Source organism: Equus quagga, chromosome 15 (genome assembly GCF_021613505.1).
Source record: "Equus quagga isolate Etosha38 chromosome 15, UCLA_HA_Equagga_1.0, whole genome shotgun sequence".
Lineage (NCBI taxonomy): Eukaryota > Metazoa > Chordata > Mammalia > Perissodactyla > Equidae > Equus > Equus quagga.
The window spans coordinates 16,089,921-16,113,588 of record NC_060281.1 but is presented as its reverse complement, the minus strand read 5'-3'; positions in this window follow the sequence as shown (position 1 = coordinate 16,113,588).

Sequence of the window (23,668 nt, the reverse complement as noted above, 5' to 3'; positions counted from 1 at the left end):
TCTTGAAGAGGTAGCCTTATGTAAGAGATGCCTTATGAGGCCCATCAGTGTGCTTCATTCTTGTCACCAGTTGCAAATGTTCACAGAGTGTCCTCTGTTGGGCTACCTGTGCCCTTCTGTTATGATAGGGTTGCTACTGCTGCAGGTGCCTGGGGAGGCTAGGCTGTCTCCCTGACTGGCAGATTGTATTGCTCAGCCACATGTGGCTTCCATGGACCCTTCAGTCACTTTACCTGGTGTGGGGAGCCCCAGCACAGTTGGCCGTAAGGTGTAATAGTACATTCCTGTTACAGTTTTTCTGTTAAGTGAGTAGGCCCCCAGCATGGCCGGTTGCTAGGCTTGGGGGCTTACAATTGCCATAGGCCTCCAGACTATAAGGCTGTTGTTAGTTCTCAGGATTGTAGCTGAGTTGGGCCTGCCCTAGGCATGGGAGCATCCAATTTCCAGTCTTTGGAAGATGGCACTGATCCCCTATGTGGCTCTTTGAGAAGAACAAATCTGCTTCAGCTACCAAGTCCCAATGCCTGCAGGGCCACAAACCCCACTAACACAGTCCTTCCCCATGAGTGCACCCTCACCCCTTGAAGTGGACCCAGTCGCCCCACTGCAGAGGTCCCATGTACTCTGCCAATTTAGGCCCACCCCTCACAAATGCCCTCCACACAGAGGTGGACCCACTCACCTGGCTGCAGAGTTTCAAGGCCCCCCTGCCTATGCAGAACCATAAGTTGCCCAAGGACTTGCTGTTATGTGAGACCAGTCCCTAGGGCAGGCTGCCTGCCCTGGCTGAGCTTGATTAAATTGGTGCTCTAGCGGGTGAGTTATATACTTGCACTATCAGGCCAGGGGAAGAACTCCAATGGCATCTGCCAGCATCTGTGTCAGCACACCTGTACTAGTTTGCAATAATGGCTGCTGCCAATGTCTCAGTTCCGGGGGAGGTGGTCCCAGCCTGGGGTGGGGGCTTTCACCTCTCACTGAGATGTGCTGATACTCTACCAAGTGAGTCTCTTTTCACCAAAGGACTGTGTATCTTTCTTTCTGGTGATTTTAGGTTGCTTTTGGAAATGTGTGAATTTGTGCATAAGTCCTTTAAGAGCAGGCTCTTTCCCCCAAATGTCCAATAGCTTTTTGAAGGTTATTCCCTGTTACTGTTAATAACCAATAAAGCCAGATATTATGACAATTGTCTCAGTTGTGCTGGGTCCAAAAGCTGTTTATAGTGGTAATTCTTCCCCATTCAGATCCACCACTCCTCCAGGGAAAGCTTCATGCCTTAAGATTGCTCCCAGCTGGCTGTGAAGTGCCACAGCTAGGAGATGGCTTTTTTCTCTCCAGAAAGCAATTTTTGCATTTTCCACCTAAGTCAGCACTGTCCCTCATTGTAGGGGTTCTTTTTATCCAGTTTTCAGTTCTCTCTCAAGTGTAATTGTTCCAAGAGTAGTTGTTAATTTGTTGTGCCTGTGGGAGGAGGTGAGTTCAGAGTCTGCCTATGCTGCCATCTTGACACTATCCTCTAGATGATGACTTTAAATCAGCTATTTTAAGTATGCTTAAAGATCTAAATTAAACCATGTCTAAAAAATTGAAGGACAGTATAAGAACAAACCTGTATCAAATAAAGAAAATCAATAAACAGAAACTATAAGAAAGGAAACAAAAAAGAATTCTGGAGTCAAAAAAGTACCAAAACTGAAATAAAAATTCACTGGAGGAGCTCAACAGTAGATTTGAGCAAGAAGAAAAATGAATCACTAAACTTTAAAATAAGTCAATTGAGGTAATCCAGTCTGAGGAATAAAAAGGGGAAAAAATGAAAAAAAGGTACAGAGTTTCAGAGACTGTGGGATAACATTAATCCTACCAGCCTAGACATAATGAAAGTCTCAGAAATAAAGGATAGAAGGAGGCAGAAGAATATTTGAAGAAATATTGGACAGAAACATCCCAAATGTGATGATAAACATTACACATCCAAAAATATTAGTAAATTCCAAGTAGGAAAAATCATGGAATTGCACATGTAGACACATCATAGTCAAACTTGAAAGCTAACAATAAAGAGAATCTTGAAAGCAGCAAGAGAGTAGTTACTTGTCACATACAAGGAATCTGCAATAAGATTAACAACTTATTTGTCATCAGACACAGTGGGGACTGGAAAGCAGTAAGATGACATATTCAATGTGCTAAAAGAAAAAAGAAAACTTGTTAACCAAGAGTTCTATATCTGTCAAAATTATCCTTCAAAAATAAAGGAGAAATTAAGACTTACCTGGATAAGGAAACTCTGGGAGATTTCTTCACCAGCAGATATGCTTTACTAGAAATGTAAAAGGAGTCCTTTGACTAAAATGAGGGGCACAAAAGAATAACTGGAATCTACATGAAGAAATAAAGAATACTGGTAAAGATAATTATAAAGTATACATATAAATATAAAAGCATAATTGTACTTTTGTTTGTAAGTTCTGTTTTTCCGCATAACATTTTTGAAAAACTGCATTAAAAATAATTATAAATCTATGTATATGGGCACAGAACTATAACAATGTAATTTTTGACAATAATATCATAAAGGGGAGAGAGATGGAGCCATAAAGGAGTAAAGTTTATATATATTATTGAAATTAAGTTGGTTTTAATATAGACTAAATTCTAATAATATGTTAAGTGTAATTTCCAATGTAACCTGTAAGATAAATAAAAAAATACAGAAAGAAACAACTAAAGAAATAAAATGATACACTAGCAAATATCTACTTAGAAAAGAAGGCAATAATGGAGAAATTGAGGAACAGAAAAGACATAAAACATGTAGAAAAGAAATAGAAAAATGGCAGGAATAATTAGACTAAATATAAATGAATTATCTCTATAATTAGAAGGCAGAGATTAGCAGAATACATTCGAAAAAATGCTCCAAGGGGCCAGCCCAGTAGTGCAGCAGTTAAATTAGCATGCTCTGCTTCAGCGGAGGGTTCACCTGTTTTGGATCCCAGATGCAGACCTATGCACTGCTTGGCAAGCCATGCTGTTAGGTGTCCCACATATAAAGTAGAGCAAGATGGGCACAGATGTTAGCTCAGGGCCAGTCTTCCTCAGCAAAAAGAGAAGGATTGGTGGCAGATGTTAGCTCAGGGCTAATCTTCCTCAAAAAAAAAATGATCCAAGGTTCACTTACTTTTCAAAGACTCAAATACATTGAAGGTAAAGGGATGTAAAGCTGTTTCAAGTAAGTAGTAACTAAAAAGCGACTGTACTAATATCAAACAAAATAGACTTTAAGACAAAAATTGTCACTAGAGACAAAGAAGGACATTATGTAATGAAAAAATAGTCAATTCATCAAGAAGATATAATAATTATAAACTTTGATGTACTCAATATTAGAGCCCCAAAATGCATGAAGTTAAATATGACAGAATTGAAGAAAGGAATTAATAGATAACTCAAAAATAATAGTCAGAGACATTAATATCCCACTTTTGATAATTGATACAAGAACTAGACAGGTCAGTAAGGTAACAAACCTATAAAAATACCATAAACTAATTAGGACTATTAACTAACTAACCAAGTCTACTAACCAATTAGCTAAGTAATTAGATCTATAGAACACTCCAGCCATCAAAAGCAGAATACACATTCTTCCCACATGAACATGTAACATTCTCTAGGACAGCCATATATTAGGCACAAAATAACTATCAATATATTTAAATGATTCAAATCATACAAAGTATGTTCTTTGACTAAAATGAAATGAAATTAGAAATCAATAACAGAAGGAAATTTGGAAAACTCACAGATATATAAAAAGTAAACAACATACTCCTAAGTAGCCAATGGTTCAAAACTAAATGGAAATGAAAATTAGAATATACTTTGGAAGGCTAAAAACAAAAATACAGCATACCAAAATTTATGGGATACAGCAAATGCATACAGAAATGTGAGAAACCCCAAATAGCCTAAGTAATCTTGAAAACGAAGAACAAAGTCAAAGGGCTCACACTCCTCAATTTCAAAAATTACTATCAAGCCACAGTAATCAAGACAGGGTAGTGCTGGCATAAGGAGAAACACACAAATCAATGGAATATAATTGAGAGTCCAGAAATAAACCCGCACATCCAGGGTCAATTGACTTTTGATAAAAGTGTCAAGACAATTCTATGGGAAATAATTGTCTTTTCAAAAAGTAGTTCTGGGACAACTAGATATCCATATGAAAAACAATGAATTTTGACTCCTACCTCATGATATATACAAAACTTAACTCAATGGAAAAAAAATCTAAATGTAAGAGCTAAAACTATAAAATTATTTTAAAGAAATATAGTTGTAAATCTTCATTACCTTGGAAGGTAATGATTTCTTATATATGACACCAAAAGCAAAAGCAATAATAAAAAAAATGATACATAGGGCTTCATCAAAATTTAAATCTCTACACTTCAAAGGCCTCTGTCAAAACAGTAGAAAGACAACATTGAGAATGAGAGAAAACGTTTTTTAAATTATTTATCAGATAAGGGTCTAGTATACAGAATATGTAAAGAACTCTTACAACTCAACAATGAAAAGCAAAATAACCTAATTTTAAAATGAACAGGTATTTGGATAGACAGTTCTCCAAAGAATATACAACAGCCAATAAGCACATGAAATTCATGTCGAATATCATTAGTTATCAGGGGAATGCAAATCAAAAGCACAATGAGATACCACTTTATACACACCAGGAGGTCTATAATTTAAAAAAAGAAACAGAAAATAAGTTTTGGTGAGGATGTAAAAAATTGGAGCCTAATACATCACTTTTCGGAAGTAAAATAGTGCAGCCAGTGTGGAAGACAATTTAGCAGTAGCTCAGTTCATAAAGTTACCATATAATCTAGAAACTCCATTTCTAGATATATGATGAAAAGAATTGAAAACAGGTGTTCATAAAACAAACAATAAAACACCTTGTGTGGGAACTTTTGTAGCAGTATTATTCATAAGAGCTAAAAACTGGAAACAACCCAACTGTGCATCACCTGATGAATGGACAAGAAAAATATAGTATATGCATACAATAGAATATTATTCAGCCATAAAGAGGAATAATTACTGATACATGCTACAATATGAATGAATCTTGAAATCGTTATGATAATGAAACAAATCAGTCAGAAAAGGCCATCTATTGCATGAATTTATTTATGTGAAATGTCCTCAATAGTCAAATCCATGGAGACAAAAAGTAAAATAGTATCTGCCAGGGAATGAGGGGAAGAGGAATTTGAGAGTAAATGCTAAGATGAGGCTTCTTTTTGGAGTGATGGAAATGTTCCAGGATTAGGTAATGGTGATGTTTGTACAATATTGTAAATATACTAAAAAGACACTGAATTGTATACTTTAAAATGGTAAATTTTATGCTATGTGAATTATATCTGAATTAAAAAAGAATAAACGTGATGGAAAACAAAGTACATCAATCTAACAAGTAAATTTAAATATGAATGCTTAATTTTGTGCCTTCTCTGTTCACACAATTTCTTCCAGAAAGAATGGAAATATAGAATCTACTGTAATAAAACGTCGTCTTTGCTTTTGTAGCACATGGCAGTAGTGTGACTCTCCTTTTAGTTGTCTAAGCATCTTTAAGACAGTTGTTTTGAAGTCTTTGTCTAGTAGATCTATAATCAGGTCTTTTTTGGGGGACAGTGTCTGTTAATTTTTTTTTCCTTTGGATGGGCTATATTTTCCTGTTCCTTTGTATGCCTTCTGATTTTTTTTATTGAAAACTGGACCTTTGAATCTAATAATGTGGTATCTTGGAAATCATATTTTTCCCTTCCTCAAAGTTTGCTGTTTTCTATTATTGTTTGCTTATTGTAGGCTGTCTTTGTGCCAAGGATCAGCCTGACATATATACTTAAGTTCTTCTTACGTCTTTTCTGAGCATGTGCCTTTCCCTGGGCGTGTGTGGTCACTTTCTAATTTGCCCCATATATGCAGTTGCTTTTGAATTTCCTAATCTTTAATGGCTGGCTCCAAAAGAGGAAAAAAGAAAAGAATAAAAGAGGAGGAAGGGCATCAACCTTTCGAATCCTCTGGAAGTCACTTCAGCTGGAAGGGGAGGAGCTTGCAACAATGGAGGGAGGTGCAACAACAATGACTGCTCTCCTCTTTGTCCACCTCTCTGCGATCAGATGCACCAAGCAGCAATCAGAGCATAGATCTCCGATGTTTGGAGGACAGGGTTCTTTTTGCCTATCTTGGCCCCTGGGTTCTATATGCTGGATGTTGCAGGAACATGTGCATAACAACTGTTCGCTATATGGCTGGGGATAGGAGATACCTAGGTGCTCCTGTGCTTTGAGCTGAAATTGGCCAAAATTAATTACAATTTACTGTCTAAGCTTTCTCATGGAAGTTGGAAACCTTCAATAGACTCCAGAGTTCCAAAATAGTTACATCAGACAGATTCTACTAGTGCACTTGTTGTCTAGATGGGGAGACAAATTTCTGGTGCTTTCTACTCCTCTGTTATTCCAGAATCCTCTCTTCATTTGATTTTGAATGCCAAAATTTTTATATTTGCCATATGTGTGTTCATGTCAGTGTTGGATAGATTCTTCCACTTTGTAGTTTCTTTTGTTTTTTGTTTTTGTATTTGCTTTGGTATTTCGGAAAATTTACATGCTTTTTCAAATGGTTATTATTTTATTCCACTCTTCAGGTTTCCTTTTAGAAAAATCCAATTACATATAAATTGAATCCTCATTGCCTGTGTTTATATAAACTACTTTATTTTGAATATTTAAAAATATTTTTCTTTATTTATGTATGATTTTCCTTTATTCATGTCTATTGGTTTTTAAGTATCTAGTCAACCTTTTACTTTTTAAAATTTGTTCTAATTTTGACTTCATTTCTGAATTTAAAATATTTACTTCTGAGATAGGTCAGTGCGCACTTTATATCAATGTGCTGCTAAGCACTGTAATTTCTGAGCTTTTTTATTTCTTGTTTGCTCTTTTTAATCAAAATTTTAATCATTTTATTAAAATACTTTAATTTTATGTAGAAATATTGATATAATTTTCATGTAGTTTGTAACAATATTTTTTTCTATTGTCTATTACAATGATAAGCTCATGTTTATGCCTTTTCTTGAGTGGATTTGGATCATATGCGATTATAAGTTTTGCTCCAAAACAAGGTGGTTTGACTACTTTTCTCAGCTCTACAATCCTTTGCACTGAAATTATGAAAAGTAACTATATCCACTCCAAGTAAGATATATTAATATATACAATTAATTTATATTTACTGTCATGAGGATATAATGAATTGTAGCCTGTCAGAAAGCATTGCTAGTTATGCATTGCCTCTCATTTTTGTGTATGTAATAATATTCATTATAAAAATGTTTCTTAACTGTTTTGCAATATTGCAAATAAAGATGGTAAAACTCCTTTTTTTTTTTTTTTTGAGGAAGATTAGCTCTGAGCTAATATCTGCTGCCAATCCGCCTCTTTTTGCTGAGGAAGACTGGCCCTGAGCTAACATCTGTGTCCATCTTCCTCTACTTTATATATGGGACACCTACCACAGCATGGCTTGCCAAGCGGTGCCATGTCCACACCCAGGATCCGAACAGGCGAACCCCGGACTGCTGAAGCAGAACGTGAGCACTTAACCACTGCGCCACCCGGCTGGCCACCTACTTTTAAAGTATTTACTTAAACTAGTGTTGAAATGTGGGTAGTCCATGTGTGCAAGACATATATGCCTATACAGAATTAAATGTGCTAGGATTTTATTAGAGGAAATGCCTGAAGGAGGGCAAAAAGAGAGGGAGTCATGAAAGGTTAGGAGAGACATCAGACTGTGATGCAAGGCTGATCCTGAGTGAAGCAGAGAGAAAACATTTGGATGGATGAATCCTAGGATGCTACATGGTCTAAAGATGGTTTAGTAAAACCACAGAGGAGTAATCCCCACAAAATCAGCAATCTGAGGAATCCCGTGTCTCTCGGGAAAGTGTCTGCCTTCGTAAGCTTGCTACAACCAGTCATTCGCTGGCAGCATTCTGTGGAGAGTGTGGCCTCAGCACAAATGCAGAAATGGATCTCAAAGTCTATCGCCTGGGGTCCTTGATCAATTGTGGTCACATTTTCATGGCCATCTAATTCTGCCTTTGTTCTGTGTAGACTGACTTCTCCACCTAGGTTTGAGGAGCAGCTCCTCCATGATTCCATGGTCCTTCCTGAAGGCGAACTCAGAAAAGGATGTTGGTGGGATGAATCTCAGACTCCATCACTGTTATTGGTTGCTGGGTCTCAAATAGTACTTACCCTATCCTTCCTCCACGGTCCATTCTAGATACCCCTTACTCTCAGCTATCACATTAGAAGGTTTGGTGGCTTTTCTGGAGATGTGACCCAAGCCTTATGGCTTATGGGTTTGAAACCTTGAAAATAAGACCTTTCTCAACTGAGTGTTGCTGCATGTATCTATTCACAGTTACAATGGGGCAAGGGAATACCACAAGCGTTCTACGCATTCTATACTTTTCAGTTTTCTTGCGTTTGTTTTGAATCACTCATGAGGGGCATCTGCTTTTGCCATGTGAAGAGTCTGAAATCACTTGAATCAAGATTCTTTCATTTGTTAATCTCAAAATTGTTTCTGAAGAGACCATGACAGGGTAGATCTATTGAAAACTTGTTTTCAAAAATTACGCTTCCTCCAAGTTTTTGGACTGCCGAGGGTTCACCATGAACTGCCTGTAGCTATTAACTCCCTGGCAGATGGAATTGGTTTTTGGAACCCTACTGCTATAGAATCAGCTCTTTCTGACTGTGTGTATGAAATCATCAAAGGAGGACTACAGTGCAAATTCACCATGTACCTTCATGAAAAACAGTTGTTTCTGGATTGTTCAAGTTTTAACGTTAAATTTTTTTTTTCTTTATTCTTTACAAAGGTATAAGAGCAGAAGTTTTCACCTCTGGATGATGCTGTGAAATCATCTTGGTTTAGTTTCACATATTTCTTTATTTCATTCCGTCATCCCTTGTTTAAAATACTTTTATATAATGGCCTACAAAATGAGTTACAGACCAATGCAGAAAGAAATCTTTTCCAGTTCATGGTAGATCATTCTATGCTGATCATTAAACCTTTTGTAATTCACATTCATGACCATATTGCTGTGGTAGTTTCTTTTACTTCTGGCTGCTGGAAGGAAAGAACAGATAGAATTTGTAATCCAGCCTCGACATATGAAGTGTCCCAAACTATGCGGATTTAGACCAGGAATCAGGAAATGGCTCTCAGGCCAAATTGGCCCATTTAACATTTTTGTAAATAAATGTTTTGGAACACAGCCATACCCATTTGTTTATACATTGTCTACGGCTGCTTCTGTCCGTGGCATAGTAAATTGAAACAGAGAGAGCAGAGGCCTGTAAAGTCCAAAATGTTTATCATCTGACACTTTACAGGAAAAGTTTGCCAACCCCTGATTTAGACTTTTGCATTAATACTATAGATTATTTTCAGGAGAGAAAATGATAGCGCACTCCTAGATTATAACTTTGATTCTTATCTCTTCATCTTTCTGCCCTGAATTCCTCTTTAATCATCCTCAATTATTAATTCAACAGCTACTTATTAAGAACCTACCAAATGTTAAGTTTGACTTCAGATACCGTGGAAGGCAGAAACAATGGGGTCCATGCCACTTGCTCCAGTGTTATTTCTTCTGTGAAAGTTTTCCCAGAAGTTTCTCACCAATATGGCTGCCTCCTCCTTTGCCTTCCTTTAGCTCCTTGTTTCATTCATTCAATTTTTATATCACTCTATCTTGTTTAGGAATTCTTGGAAATAATATCCTAAATCTTGACGGAAAACAGAATCGGTAATGGGCAAAAGTATCACAACCTCAAGTTCTGATTTTTTCACTCACCTATATTTTCTCCTTCAGGTTTAATAATTATATCTTCCTTTAAATGGATCAAAAAGTTTTGAAAATCTTTTCAACACAAGTCTGCCTTATCCTGATATAAAATATATATCAAAGTTATACAAAATTCTGACAGGTATTAGGAAATCTTGCAAGATGACAGGGAGGATGAAATTATAATTTCACTTCTAAACATATTGGCACAAGTCAAATATATATGGCACTTATTTTAGTTTAGTTCCATCAATATGTATTTTTGAATCATAAAGTAAAAGACATTATTTTATTATACATGCATGCCTCCAGCTTATACTTTTCCTCTCCAAATTTTGTGGGAGAAATGTATGCCTCTACATATTGCTTCTGCTACCACAGGCTGGATCTCATTGTAGCAGAAATAAGAGTTCTCTACATGGCTTGGAAAGATATCTCCAAAAAGGACAAATCTGTGTGCTTTGAGAGTAAGAGAAAGAGTGGCTTAAAGAACTAATGAGAGGATTATTTTACTTTATTTTATTGTTTCAGGGTAAAAATTGGAAAAAAGTCCCCTCATGCCTTCCTTCAGTGGGGGAGGGGAAAAATAAACACTTTGAAATACTCCTAGAGTGTTCTGTTCTCCTTAACAAAGGCCTTCCCTTAAAGAAAACTATTTTACCAGAGCCTAACCATCATGGGTTTTACCAGAGCCTAATCAATAGGGGGGAAGGGAAATGCCCAATTCAAGCTTCCTTTAACCTACCTGTCTTACCTAAGGGAGCTGGGTAGAGAAAACTGATAAGCACTTGTGAAGGTCACAGTCCAAGGCCATAGGCCCACTAAAAGACTGAGACCCAATCATAGAATTATAGAATACTTCCCCTCCCCCACACCTCACCACCACATTAACAGGGCCCCTGTATCATAATAGGAGATTACAGATAAAAGAAATGCAAGGCTTATACTATTTAAGAATGAGTCTCTAGGGAAGCCCAAAGACAACAGGGGAGGCCAAACGTGAACAATTCAGAGACACTCTCAAAAGGCCCAACATATTTTCCATATTAAATCACAAGTTATTTATCTTCTTCTCATCATTGTCCTGTCAGTCTGCCATTCATGAGGGATTAGATGAGTGAATTCAATATGAGATGTGAAAGACATAGAAGATTTCATAATGAGTAAGAGGCAGTGGGAAAGATACTGTGGGTCAAGATGCCTCCTCATTCTACCCATTCCCTAGACAGATCAAGGAAATTCTAAGTACTCTTTCTCTGAAAACAGTATTCCATTAAATTATGTGACAAAATTTGCCACATTAGATCTTCCTTTTTTGTAGGAGGTCAACAGCCTCTGTTGTTTCTGTAAAGTGACTCTGTTTACAACAATAGGGCCTGGTTTACCGGGAGGTCAGAGGGAGAAAAGAGCAAAAAAGTGGGACAGATCTTGAAACTGGGACACATCTTGATGGGAGAACAGGTTAATGAGAAGAAAAAATTCCAGGATGGTGGAATCTTTGAGAGATGGAACCTCAGTTATATTGCTCCTGGCCTTCAGTTTACAGAAGGGTGAAAAGCAGAGTACGCATGATTGAGGCATCTAGAGACAGCACATGAGAACTCTCTGCCTTTTGTGGAAGGATTGGTGCACAGAATGGTAACCAGATTTGTTCCATGTAGTTTCATTGAGCAAGACACAGCTAAGGATGCAAAAGTTTTTATCTGTATTTTCTTCAAGAAGCTTTAGCTTTTTATATTTAGATTTTTGACAAAGTATGAGTTAATATTTATTTATGGAGAAATTGAGCCCAGTAAAAAGACTAATGCAGGGCAAGAAGTACAAAATATGACAAAATAAATGAATTTTCTACCACAAGACACCTATTAGAATGGCCAAAACCTAGATCACTGACAGCATCAGATGCTGGCAGGGATATGGAGCAACAGGAACTCTTATTCATTGCTGATGGGAATACAAAAATGGTAAGGCCACCTTGGAAGACAGATTGGTGGTTTCTTACAAAACTAAACACTCTTACCATACAATCCAGCAGACGAGCTCCTTGGTATTTACCCAAAGGAGTGGAAAACTTATGTCCATACAAAACCTGCGCACAGATGTTTATGGTAACTTTATTCATAATTGCCAAAACTTGGAAGCAATCAAGATAGCCTTCAGCAGGTGAATGAATAAACTATGATTCATTCAGACAATGGGATATTAGTCAGTGCTAAAAAAAAAACAAAAAAGAGCTATCAAGCTATGAAAAGATATGGAGGAACCTTAAATGCATATTACTAAGTGAAGGAAGCCAGCCTGAAAAGACTATGTACTGTGTGATTCCAACCTTGTGACCTTCTGGAAAAGGCAAAACTATGGGAAATAGCAGAAGTGTCAATCGTTAGTGGGGGTTAAGGGGGAGGGAGTGATGAGTAGGCAAAGTACAGAGGATTTTTTAATGCACTGAAACTACTCTGTATGATACTATCATGGTGGATGTCATTATAAGTTTATCAATACCCATAGAATAAAAAACCCCAGAGTGAACTCTAATGTAAACTATGGACTTTGGGTGATAATGATATGTCAGTGTGGGTTCATCAGTTGTAACAAATGTACCATTCTAGTGGAGAAAGTTGACAGTAGGGCAGACTATGCATGTGTGAGGGCAGGGCTATAGTGGAAATCTCTGTACCTTCTCCTCAATCTTGCTGTGAACTTAAAACTGCTCTAAATAACAAAATCTATTAAAAATAAAAAATAAATTTAGAAAATGAATTTTTTTGTCTAATGGAGATGAGAGACTGTATTTAGAAGTTTGAGGGAAATACGTGGATATATAAAATCCAAATGAATGGGCATAAATTTTTTGAAACCAGTTATAGAAAGTGAATTGCAACAGCAATTAAGACATAAAGATTTAAGTAAACTGAAGGATCTCTATTACAGACGTTTCTGCAAAAAGAAGACAAGTGGCTTTACAAAGATAAGCATAGACTCTAAAGAGAATTTTTCAGAAGATTGCATTTTTCTCTGCAGTCTTGCAGTTAGTAATCTCATAATCCAAATATTTAAGACAAATTGTAGCACAAAAATTATAGTAAATTCTGTGTGATATAATACTATGAATTTGCATCTCCACATCAATTGAAAATGTCAAAAATAATGACTATAGCTTGCTTCATCTAACCATTCATGGAATATCATAGTTAGTAAATAATATTGATATTGAGGGAAGTGGTCTAGTAGGAATTCTAAGATTTTCAGACTACTAACCAAAAGGTGGCCCAAAGCTTTTTCATATTGATTGTGGTAAGTAAATAAATGAATTTTACCATTATGTGCTTGAATGTTCTATCTGATTCTTGTAGAGCCAGGCCTGTCCACCTAGACATTTTGCCAACATTTCTAATAGCTAAGAGACAGTTAATAATGGTACCTATTAGTGGCTATGTAAATTCAAAGCTAAAGCTATCATTAGACAAGGAGACTTGAGATAAGGCAAATCTGTATTGTTAGTATTGGCTTTTGTTCACTAAAACTCAATAGATACAGACATAACAAGACATAAAGAAATAGAAGCGTTGAAAAACATACTCTTACCCTGCACACTCTTATTTGAACTTTTAGGTATTATTATTTATCCCGTAATTTAGTTCTCAGAAGATCATAAAATCAGACGCACATAGAATCTTCTCAAAATGAGAAACATAAGTTATGCTAACTTTATCAAATAGAGCCTCATCTTCTGGCAATTGTTAATGTTTGATGCTGTTGTCCAACAAGTCCTCCTGGAAATGATCTCATCCCTTGTATGGGTCTATGTTTGTTCCTCCTTTCCTTCTCTGAAAGTTTCTTACATTGTAGCTTTTCCATTTCCTGCTCCATAAATTGGGAATTACTAAAGACTATGTCTTTAGTTCTGATCTTCTCTTCTATCTATCTATCCATCTAGTCATTTGGTTAGTATTTGTTGAGCCTTTACTATATGTCACATAATCTGCTGTCCTCTAGGGAGACCAGGGAACAAAACAGATGCTTTCTACCTTCATGGAATTTGTTCAATACCAAATCTCATCCATTCTATGTAATGTCTTCCTCAAATTGTTTTTAAAAAGTGATTACCTCTTCTTTTGACAGTCATGGTATTTTGTTTTCATTTCATATTTTTTTGGCTTATAAACAAACAGAAATTTATTTTCTCACAGTTCTGGAAGCTGGGAAGTCCAAGATGAAGGTGCTAATAGAATCAGTGTCCGGTGAGAGCCTGCTTCCTGGTTCATAGATGGCTGTTTTCTCTGTGTCCCCACATGGCAGATGAGGATGAGAGAGATCTCTGGAGCCTCTTTTATAAGGGCATTAATCCCATATATGAGGGCCCCACCCTCCTAACCTAATCATATCCCAAAGGCCCCACCTCCAAATACCATCATACTGGGGATTAAGTTTCAACATATGAATGGAGGGGGGACACAAACATTTGGTCCTCAGCAGGCACAGTGGACTAGAAGGTGTCAGTGTCCACAGGGAATATGCCCTCATCCAGCCATTCTTAATTTGTGTGCAGAGTCACCTCCTGGGATTTTATATTAGCGACAGGATGTCATGTCAGGTTTGTAGCCCCAGGTACTCATCCTTGCTGAATTAAAACAACCATCCCCCTTCCTATTTCCCTGGGAGTACTTCAGGGGTTGGGAAGCATTTCCATGAAATCCTCAGAATACAAACCATCCTACTTTGTATCATCCCCTTTTCCTAGATGCTTCTTCACCCTACACTTCTCAGTTTAGCTATAGTAGATCCAGATGTCCTTCTGCCTCGCTTATTTTTATTTTTATTGAGGTATAATTGACATATAACGTATTGGTTTCAGGTGTACAACATAATGATTCAATATTTCTATACTTTGAGAAATGATCACCACCATAAGTCTATTTACAGGAACTCTCCTTCATTGCTGTTGGGAATACAAAATGGTACAGCCACTTTTAAGAAAGTTTGGCAGGTTCTTACAAAACTAAACATACTCTTAACATACAATTCAGCAATTCTGTTCCTTGGTATTTATCCAAAGGAATTGAAAACTTATGTCCACACCAAAAACCCACACATAGATCTTGTTAGCAGCTTTATTCATCACTGCAAAAACTTGGAAGCAGGCAAGATATCCTTCAGGAGGTGAATGGATAAACTGTGGTACATTCAGACTGTGAAATATTATTCAGAGCTAAAAAGAAATGACATGTCAAGCCATGAAAAGACATGGAGGAATCTTAAATGCATATTACTAAATGAAATAAGCCAATTTGAAGGGCTACATACTGTATGATTCCAAGTATATGACATTTTATGATGAACTAATGTTGAATAATTTCTATTAATTGGTAGGAAAAAAGATAATCAATAAAAACATGGACCCAAGACTTAATTAAAAATTCACAAAAAAGCATATCTAATGGTTAATAAGTATGTGAAAAAGTTTGTCAACATCATTATTTGAGAGAAATAAGTAAATGAAAACCAACATGATGTGCATTTCCAAACACAGAAGAATGGCTAAAATTGGAAAAATGTGGACTAAGTAGAACTCTCATATGTTGCTGCTGGGAATGTAATTTGGCATAATTCCTTTGGAAACTGCCAATATCACAAAAATGTAAACATATGAATAACCTATGTTAAACTAATCCTACCCCTTAAGTAGGTATATGCCCCTTAATCATAAATGTATTTGTAAATACAATTTTTAGCAGATTTATTCATAATTTCCATCTATGTTAGAATACGTACAGAAATTGTATTTTGGTATGCTATGGGACCACTGAAGTAGGGCTCAAGATTTGAATCATGCATCAAACTCACAAGACCTAATAAGTCTTATTTAACTCCAGTTTGACACACATCAGAGAATACCACCCTGTACATACCAGCAACATCTATAACTGCTGAGCACTCAGCTTTATTTTAGGTGACCTCAGGCACTGTACACAGGGTATGTTTTTGCTGTAAGGTTAGCCCAAGGCTGATATGTATGCATATCACAGCAACATAAAAGAGCCACCAGATATATGGCTGTCCCAGCTTAAAGTCCTTACTAACTCCTGTAAGGTTAAGTGGCTAGCTCCCTTTCCTTAATGTGGCCTTAGTCTACACATTATAAGTTACTTAATAAGCAAGCCTGCCAGCCAAGGACACAGCCTAAAGAACATTCTTTGAAGAGTATTCAGCACATGGCAGGCCCTGAAGGACCATGACCTATTCTGAGAGTAAATGTTGCAAGATGTTTGAATAAGGGCAAATCTTTAAACCAGATGATGCAATAAGGCCAGCTGCTTATCCTTTCCCTTAAAGGCCATCTTTTAGTCCTCATCAACATATGCTTGCCACCTAACCCTGGGGGTATAAATATATAACTTCTCTGTATATAGTATATATATTTATTACTCGATTAAAAGTATTTTTCCCAGAATTTAGTTCATACAAGGAAACATACTAAGACTCTAATAGCTGGCATGATAAGAATCATCTGATGATATGAGGGAGTATCTTAAAAACACAAAATGAAATAATATGAAAGAAGTTAATTGTAATCATAACTACTCAAAGTTATTATTATTATTGCCTCAAACTACAAGGACTTTTTCCTCCTTAAAGTAATTTTCCTCTATTCTACCTTTTGGGATTGCTCTTCTCAAAAGACTGGCTTTATACTCGAATTATTTTTATTTTAAAAATTCTATCAATAAACAGAGGAAAAATATAACTAAAATGAAACAGTTTCAAGGACTCCATAATACTTTCAAGCTCTTGCAACCATTTCCACCAGTTCAGGAATAATACCTTCCATCTTTCATCAACTCTCTCCCTACTCCTGACTCTCTTCAAAGAATGTTGATATACATCACCAATCATTTATTCATTTGAGGAAGATTAACCCTGAGCTAACATCTGCCAATCCTCCTCTTTTTTTTCTGAGGAAGACTGGCCCTGAGCTCACATCTGTGCCCATTTGCCTCTACTTTATACGTGGAATGCCTACCACAGCATGGCTTTGCCAAGCGGTGCCATGTCCGCACCCGGGATCCGAACCAGCGAACCCCAGGCTGCTGAAGCGGAACATGCGCACTTAACGCCTGCGCCACCAGGCCGGTCCCCATCACCAATCATTTACAACCTGCTTTACACGCTAAATATAGAATTGCCTCCAGGATCTCATTTACACAGTAGTCCCGTCATGGAGTTTTCCTCTCCATTCTGCTTCTTTTCCTGAGTTCAAACTCCCCTCTGTATTCTGACTCTTTCTTCCAACCAGGCACAATGTTCCTGAAGGGTTCAGGGTAAAATATATTTTATTTAATTCTTTATTTATTAGAAACATATATGGACAGAAATACTAGGCTGTGGATGAAGTAATAGAAGTGATGAAGTAATGAGAAGACTCAGTTAATGTTGGTCCTCTTGCTGTAAATGGGTCTTTTCAATTACTCCTCAGGCTCACATTCTTTCAAGCAGCAATGAGTTGCAGGCATTCCACAGTGTGACATCCCAAATTCTCTTTCACCACATTTAGTTTTACATTGACCGCCAAAATCTATGCATGCCCTCCACCAATTAAAGGGAGGGGACCGCTCTTTACTTTTAGCTGAAAAAAGGCAAGAATAGATGGAATTAGTAATCCAGGAAAGAAATGTAAAGATTTAAAAGAAGGCACACACTGAAGCATAGACCATGGAGGGGAGAAAAAGGAAAGACAGTCTCTCATTTTTCATCCCAATATTTTTGTCCCTACTTATATGAGAGCAAATCAAAGAAATCAGGAAGCGTCTAAATCCTAAACTAGATGTCTCACTCCTCCACATTTCAGTTGAGTAGGTAGTGACTCAATAAAGGATACCTGAAGAGCTTGCAGTTTATTAATACTTTCTTCTATCTGTCTTGCTTATCCCCCAGGACCATTGACTATGAATGGGCCAATCTCCATCTTCTTCCTCCTTTTTCATTCATGCTTAGTTCTGTTCTATGCTGAATCCTTTCCTCCTCCATTGTTCATTGTAACCTGACTTCAGCAGTTCTAAAATACTGAAAAATATTTTCTCACTCTGTTTAAATATCTCAACTCCTCTTGGATCTGCACACTACTTTCACCCCCAGGAGAAGTTCGGCTTAAAAACAAATACTTCGGGAAATTAGCATAACGAATAAGAAATGAACAGAAAGGATGAGCATAGTGAATATTCCAGCAAGGCTCTTAATTTTTCAGGGCTACTTTCCCTTCCTTCTCTCTTACACTAAGGTTTCCAAAGCTATAGAAACTTAAAAAAAATTTCCCAGTCTCACTTTGCACTGCATTTCCTTTGATTTTATAAGTTCGACAATCATGAGGAATGAGGCAGTTATTTGGATATGAGGAGTCTCTGTCACTAACGGAAGTTCTGAAATGTAGGAGATTTTCATTTATTCCCTGTATCCCCACAGAACAAAAGTATAAATAAATAGTGCAGATTAATGGGGAGCCAAGTTTTGGCTCAATATAATACTATTTGGCTCAATAAATAAACTTTAACGTTTAAAGTTTTTATAATGATCATGAAATATCTTGTCTTAGGAAGTACGTATCTACCATCCTGAATAAATATAACCAGGCCCTACTGGACATATTTTAGAAGGTGGGTCAGTATGGGTGAGACATTGTCACTGATATCTGTAAACATGCTTTCATCCCAAAGACTCTTTAATTCTGCAATTCACCAAACCCTTGGCCATCTTTCTTTAGCAAAATATTTTCTTAGAGGTTTTTTATATGCATATCATTTTACATAATGTAGAAATATTACTGATAAATTTTACCACAAGCATTTTAAGTGAAGAAGATTTTGAGGACACGCTGTCACTGAGTATCCTTTCATTGTCCTCTGGATTTGCAGAATGATGTGAATTCAGGCACCTAGGAGCCAGCACTCTAAGCAGCTCTGTTAGCTAATAGTTGTACATTATTTGTAAATAATATTAATAATAACACATGCCCCATGTTTATCCTGAGATGGGCAACATCTGTCTCATAGCCAAATTGCCTCAGCATAGGTCCCATAGACACAGTGACATATTACAAGGGTAGGGCATTCTGAGAAGAGAATAATTTTGCCCAAACCCTTGCATTCATTCCTTTTTAAAAATATTTTCTTGTATTACAAAATAAAACACAAAATATAAATATAAAGCTTGATGTATTACTGTAAATCAAATATCCATGCAATTACTACCTACATTAAGAAATAAAACATTGCCAGAAGTTCTACATACCCCCACTGAATCACAACCCCCTTCCTCCTGTGAGTAACTGCTATTCTGAATTAAGTACCAATTTCCTCGCTTTTTCTTATATTTTTATGACTTATCTTCTTTACTCTTGCTTTTTAATATATATATTCAAAATACATAGACATTATACAGATATGGATATAGATATATAGATGTACATATATATCTCCAAGGAATAGAGAATCATATAGTATTTTTCTTTGGTTTCTGTTTTTTCTCAATTAATATTGTATTCATATAATTCAACTATGTGTTTGGATGTAGATGTAGATTATTGATTTTCATTAATACATGATATTAACTTTATTCATTTATTGCACTTTTGATGACCACATAGGTTATTCGCTATATGGCAAATAATGCTGCTATTGAGATCCTTGTACTATCGCCTGGAGCACATGTGATGGTCTTCTGTTGGGTAGATATATTCACAATAGAAATCTTAGGTCATAGAGTATGAATGCCTTCAGCTACAATAGATTTTGACGAATTGTTTTCCAAATTGGTGCTAAAAATTTCACTCTCTTCAGCAGTATATGAAAATTCTTAGTTTCATTTGCCTTATAAAACTTGGTATTGTCTAACTTTAAAAGTTTTAAATATTCTGTTGAATGTACGGTGGTGTCTTTTCATGGTTTAAATATGCATTTTCCTGATTGCTAATGAGGATGGGCACATTAAATGTTTGTATATCCACGTTTTCAAATTACCTGTTCAAGTCTTTTCCCCACATTTTTACTGAATTTTTTTCTTTTGATTTATTAGAATTCTTTATATATTCTAGGTACAAGCACTTTGCCAGTTATATATGCTCCAATTTTAATGTTCCATTCTATGGCTTGGCAAGCTAATATACAAGAACTGAAGGAATTTTTGCAAGCTGATGTTATTGTACGAGTGGTGTTATGGCCAGGAGGAAAGGACTTTAGAAGACTGAGTCCTGAAGCCTAAGTTTGAGATGAAGGTAACTAGATATTGTATATTAATGTAAAACAATTAATGTAAATTAAATAATTTTAAACGAAAACACAATTACCATAATTCTGTAAGTTAATATAATTGTAGGTATAATAGAGAAATATTGATAGACATATAAAGAGATAAAAATAGGCATTTAGAGAGAGACATATAGAGATCAATTGATGTATATTACAACCAAGGTAATTCTGATTTTGAGAGTAAGAACTCCAGAATTGCAGACTAAAGACCGAAGGAAGACTTCAACTTGTACATATCAGTCATAGTGAGCAAATGTGACTTTTTTGATTGTTTTATATCATAAATGCAGGCTTTTCGACTTACACGCATTGTCAACAACATTTGGTAGCCAAAAAGTGGTGACTACTGGTATTTATTTTTTTTGAAGAAGTCTCAAAACAACAAGTGTTACTAGATATAGGACACTGCAATAAAGGATATTTCTTCTTTAAATTGGCTTTCTTCAAACCATAACTGAAGTGATATGGTATACAACAAAACTTAAACAAATAGAATAACCAAAGAATAAATTATTTTTCCACATAGTTTAGACATGAAATATTAAATATCAGTACTTGCCACTGTAACTGAACTCTTGCAAGATCCTGAAATCAAATCCACTTGGAATCTTCTTAGGCTCAAAAATCTGAGGAAAGTCTGACTTAGCTAATAGTGCCTCACTTTCAGAGAATCAGCCTCAACGTTAGCATCACGGTGCAACAAATCAACAATCTCTTACCTGCTTCTGTCCTTGTTTCTCGTTTTCAAAATATCCCTGTCTTCTTCATTTTTATTCTTTCTGCTCTCTAAATATGTGTATTCCTGAAGACTATTTGTTTGATTATCTTCTCTTCCTCCATACATGCATCTATCTAATCATTCATTCATTCATTAAATAAATCATTCATAAATAAATCTATTCATTAAATATATCAAGCACTGTGGCAGACTTTAGCAATGAGTTAGTGGCCAAAAAAAGGAAAACAACTGTGACCCCTGTATAAATTGGCTTGACCAAAGACTCATTAAGTCTTACTATGAACACTGTCACAAAAATAACTCTCTTTCTTTACCTCCCCATAGAAATTTATTTATATCACTCACATGGTGTTTATAACATTCTAACTTGAGAAGACATTTTGCTAAATGATATTCTAAATCATGACTGAAATAAAGACTAAAGCAGAGAAGAATTGCATTTTAAATAAGTCTCCGACACCCAGTCTAGACTTTTGTTGCTCAACTGTTGATCTTCAAGTTATCTTGGGTAGACCTTCCTTAGAACTAATAAGAACATCTTAATTACTCTTTCTATATAATAATATGCTTTGTGTATCCAGAGATGTCAGGGTTATGGACAATGGACAGTGGTAATTGACAAAAAGAAATTCTGCCAGCTCTCAGGTAAAAGAGAAACTGAGACAAGGGTTGACTCCTAAGCATAATGGCACTAAGAACATTAAAAAATAAATAAATAAGGATGCTGCAAGCAATGACTGGAGAATTTTCCCTCTAGGAAATAGGATGTTTGCCTAGATAGAGTTTCATCAAAAATAAGACCGTATAACTTTCAAATAAAGATTTATTTCTCATTTTCAACATGAAATTCAGTCTTCATAAAAGTAGGAGGAGAAAGAAGAGCTAAGTAGATAGAGAGTGGGATAGAGAACATACTTAGGATATTTCCCTCATTTGACAGATAGTGATTAAAAGGTGCAAGATATCATTCCACTTTTTTTTTTTTTACCTGTTCTGGTTTCCACTGTATCATATTGTGCCTTTTCAAATGTTGTAGAGCTATGTATCTTTGAGGATAGTATCTTAAACTTCCGTATACATGGTACCTTTGATGATGACATAGGATTGTTAACAGTTCGTTGATTAGAGCTCACTGAAAGAGAAAAACATTACTTCAAAAGTATAAGAAAAAATGTTTTCTGAAATAAGGACACTAGTGTAGTTCTCTTTATTTCATGGCCTTGTAAACTATAAGAGGTTTTAGAAAATGATAAACGTGTAGTACAGATTTATTTAAAATTAGCTTGAATATGGAAATGAATGACTCTCTTATTAATAAGATTACTTTATATGGGTATTTTAAGAAGTAATGAATTAATGTGGGCAAAATGCAGAATAGATACTAGCTATTAAAATCATTATTATTAAGAAGAAAAAGTGCATATTGAAATCTATACCATATCTCAGAAAATTTGAAGAAATAGAGGATATTTTAATGAGCTTGTTCTAATGAATCTTTATGAAGATGATGAAGGAAAAGATTATTCTTATTTAAATTAATGCCGAATCCTTGAGTTACATGGGTTACATTATCAATTTGAGTTCATTTACTTGTCCCCTTTTGGTGAGACATTGTCGGCTAAAAAGTTATTTATGTTTGAGTGTTAGAGCAGGAAAACAGTGAGAGAATGGGATACTATAGATTTATTTTATGGTGATATCCTCTGATCCCAATAATGATAGATATCTTGGTGATCCAGGGAAAGTAGCAAGATAAAGAAGAATGAGAATTTAACTAGAAATGAGTAGACATGCAACTAGTCTCAATTATGAATATAATAAAATTTGGCCTTTTAGCAAGCCATTCAATCTCTGTTAACCTCTGCTATCAATACTTTAACTGTGGGATGAATAATTTCCAATCATAAACTCATTTCACTCCTAAATTTTTCAAATCTATTAGTATGCTAAATTTAGCACAATGTTAATATTGAATATTAAATTTTAGAGACTGATTAAATCACTATAGCACTATTTTCTTTCAACTTATATGTACATAAATATCTATAATTTCATATAATCAAAGTGAATTAAAACCTTTACTAGTGTATTGCCCTTGAAAAATTATTCATCTATTTTCTCCTCTAGGGGTTGTAAATAAATATAATGTGATTATGCTGATGGTATTAATATAATAAATCTAGAATGTCAATGATATTCACTTTAAAAAATCCTGCCCCCCTCCTTCTTTAGCGCTCACCCCTCTGACAATAAGATTCATGTTACCTGCTGGAATGAAGCCACCAAAGAAGAATAAAATAGAGAAAAAGAGAAGGATCTTCATTGTAAATGATTTCTTAGGAGAAAACTGTCCACAGATCATCTGTCTTAACTCAGGTATTGTTGAAAAAATGAAGTACAGAATCTTTTAATTTATAGAACTCTTCTGCATAGTCTTGATTACTGAGGCTTATTAGAGTAAGAACATTTCTATGCTTGGCTGAATATTGCCATGTTCAAAGAGAGGTTAGACTAAAAAAAGCTGGTGCATTGTCACACAAAAAATGCCATCTGCTGATTCATCTTAAGGTCCGTTTCTGTAAGAAACTTTAACAGTTACAAGATGATGGGTATAAATTGCTAAGTCACTAAGGTTGAATATAATCCTGCAGCAATTCACGTGATATT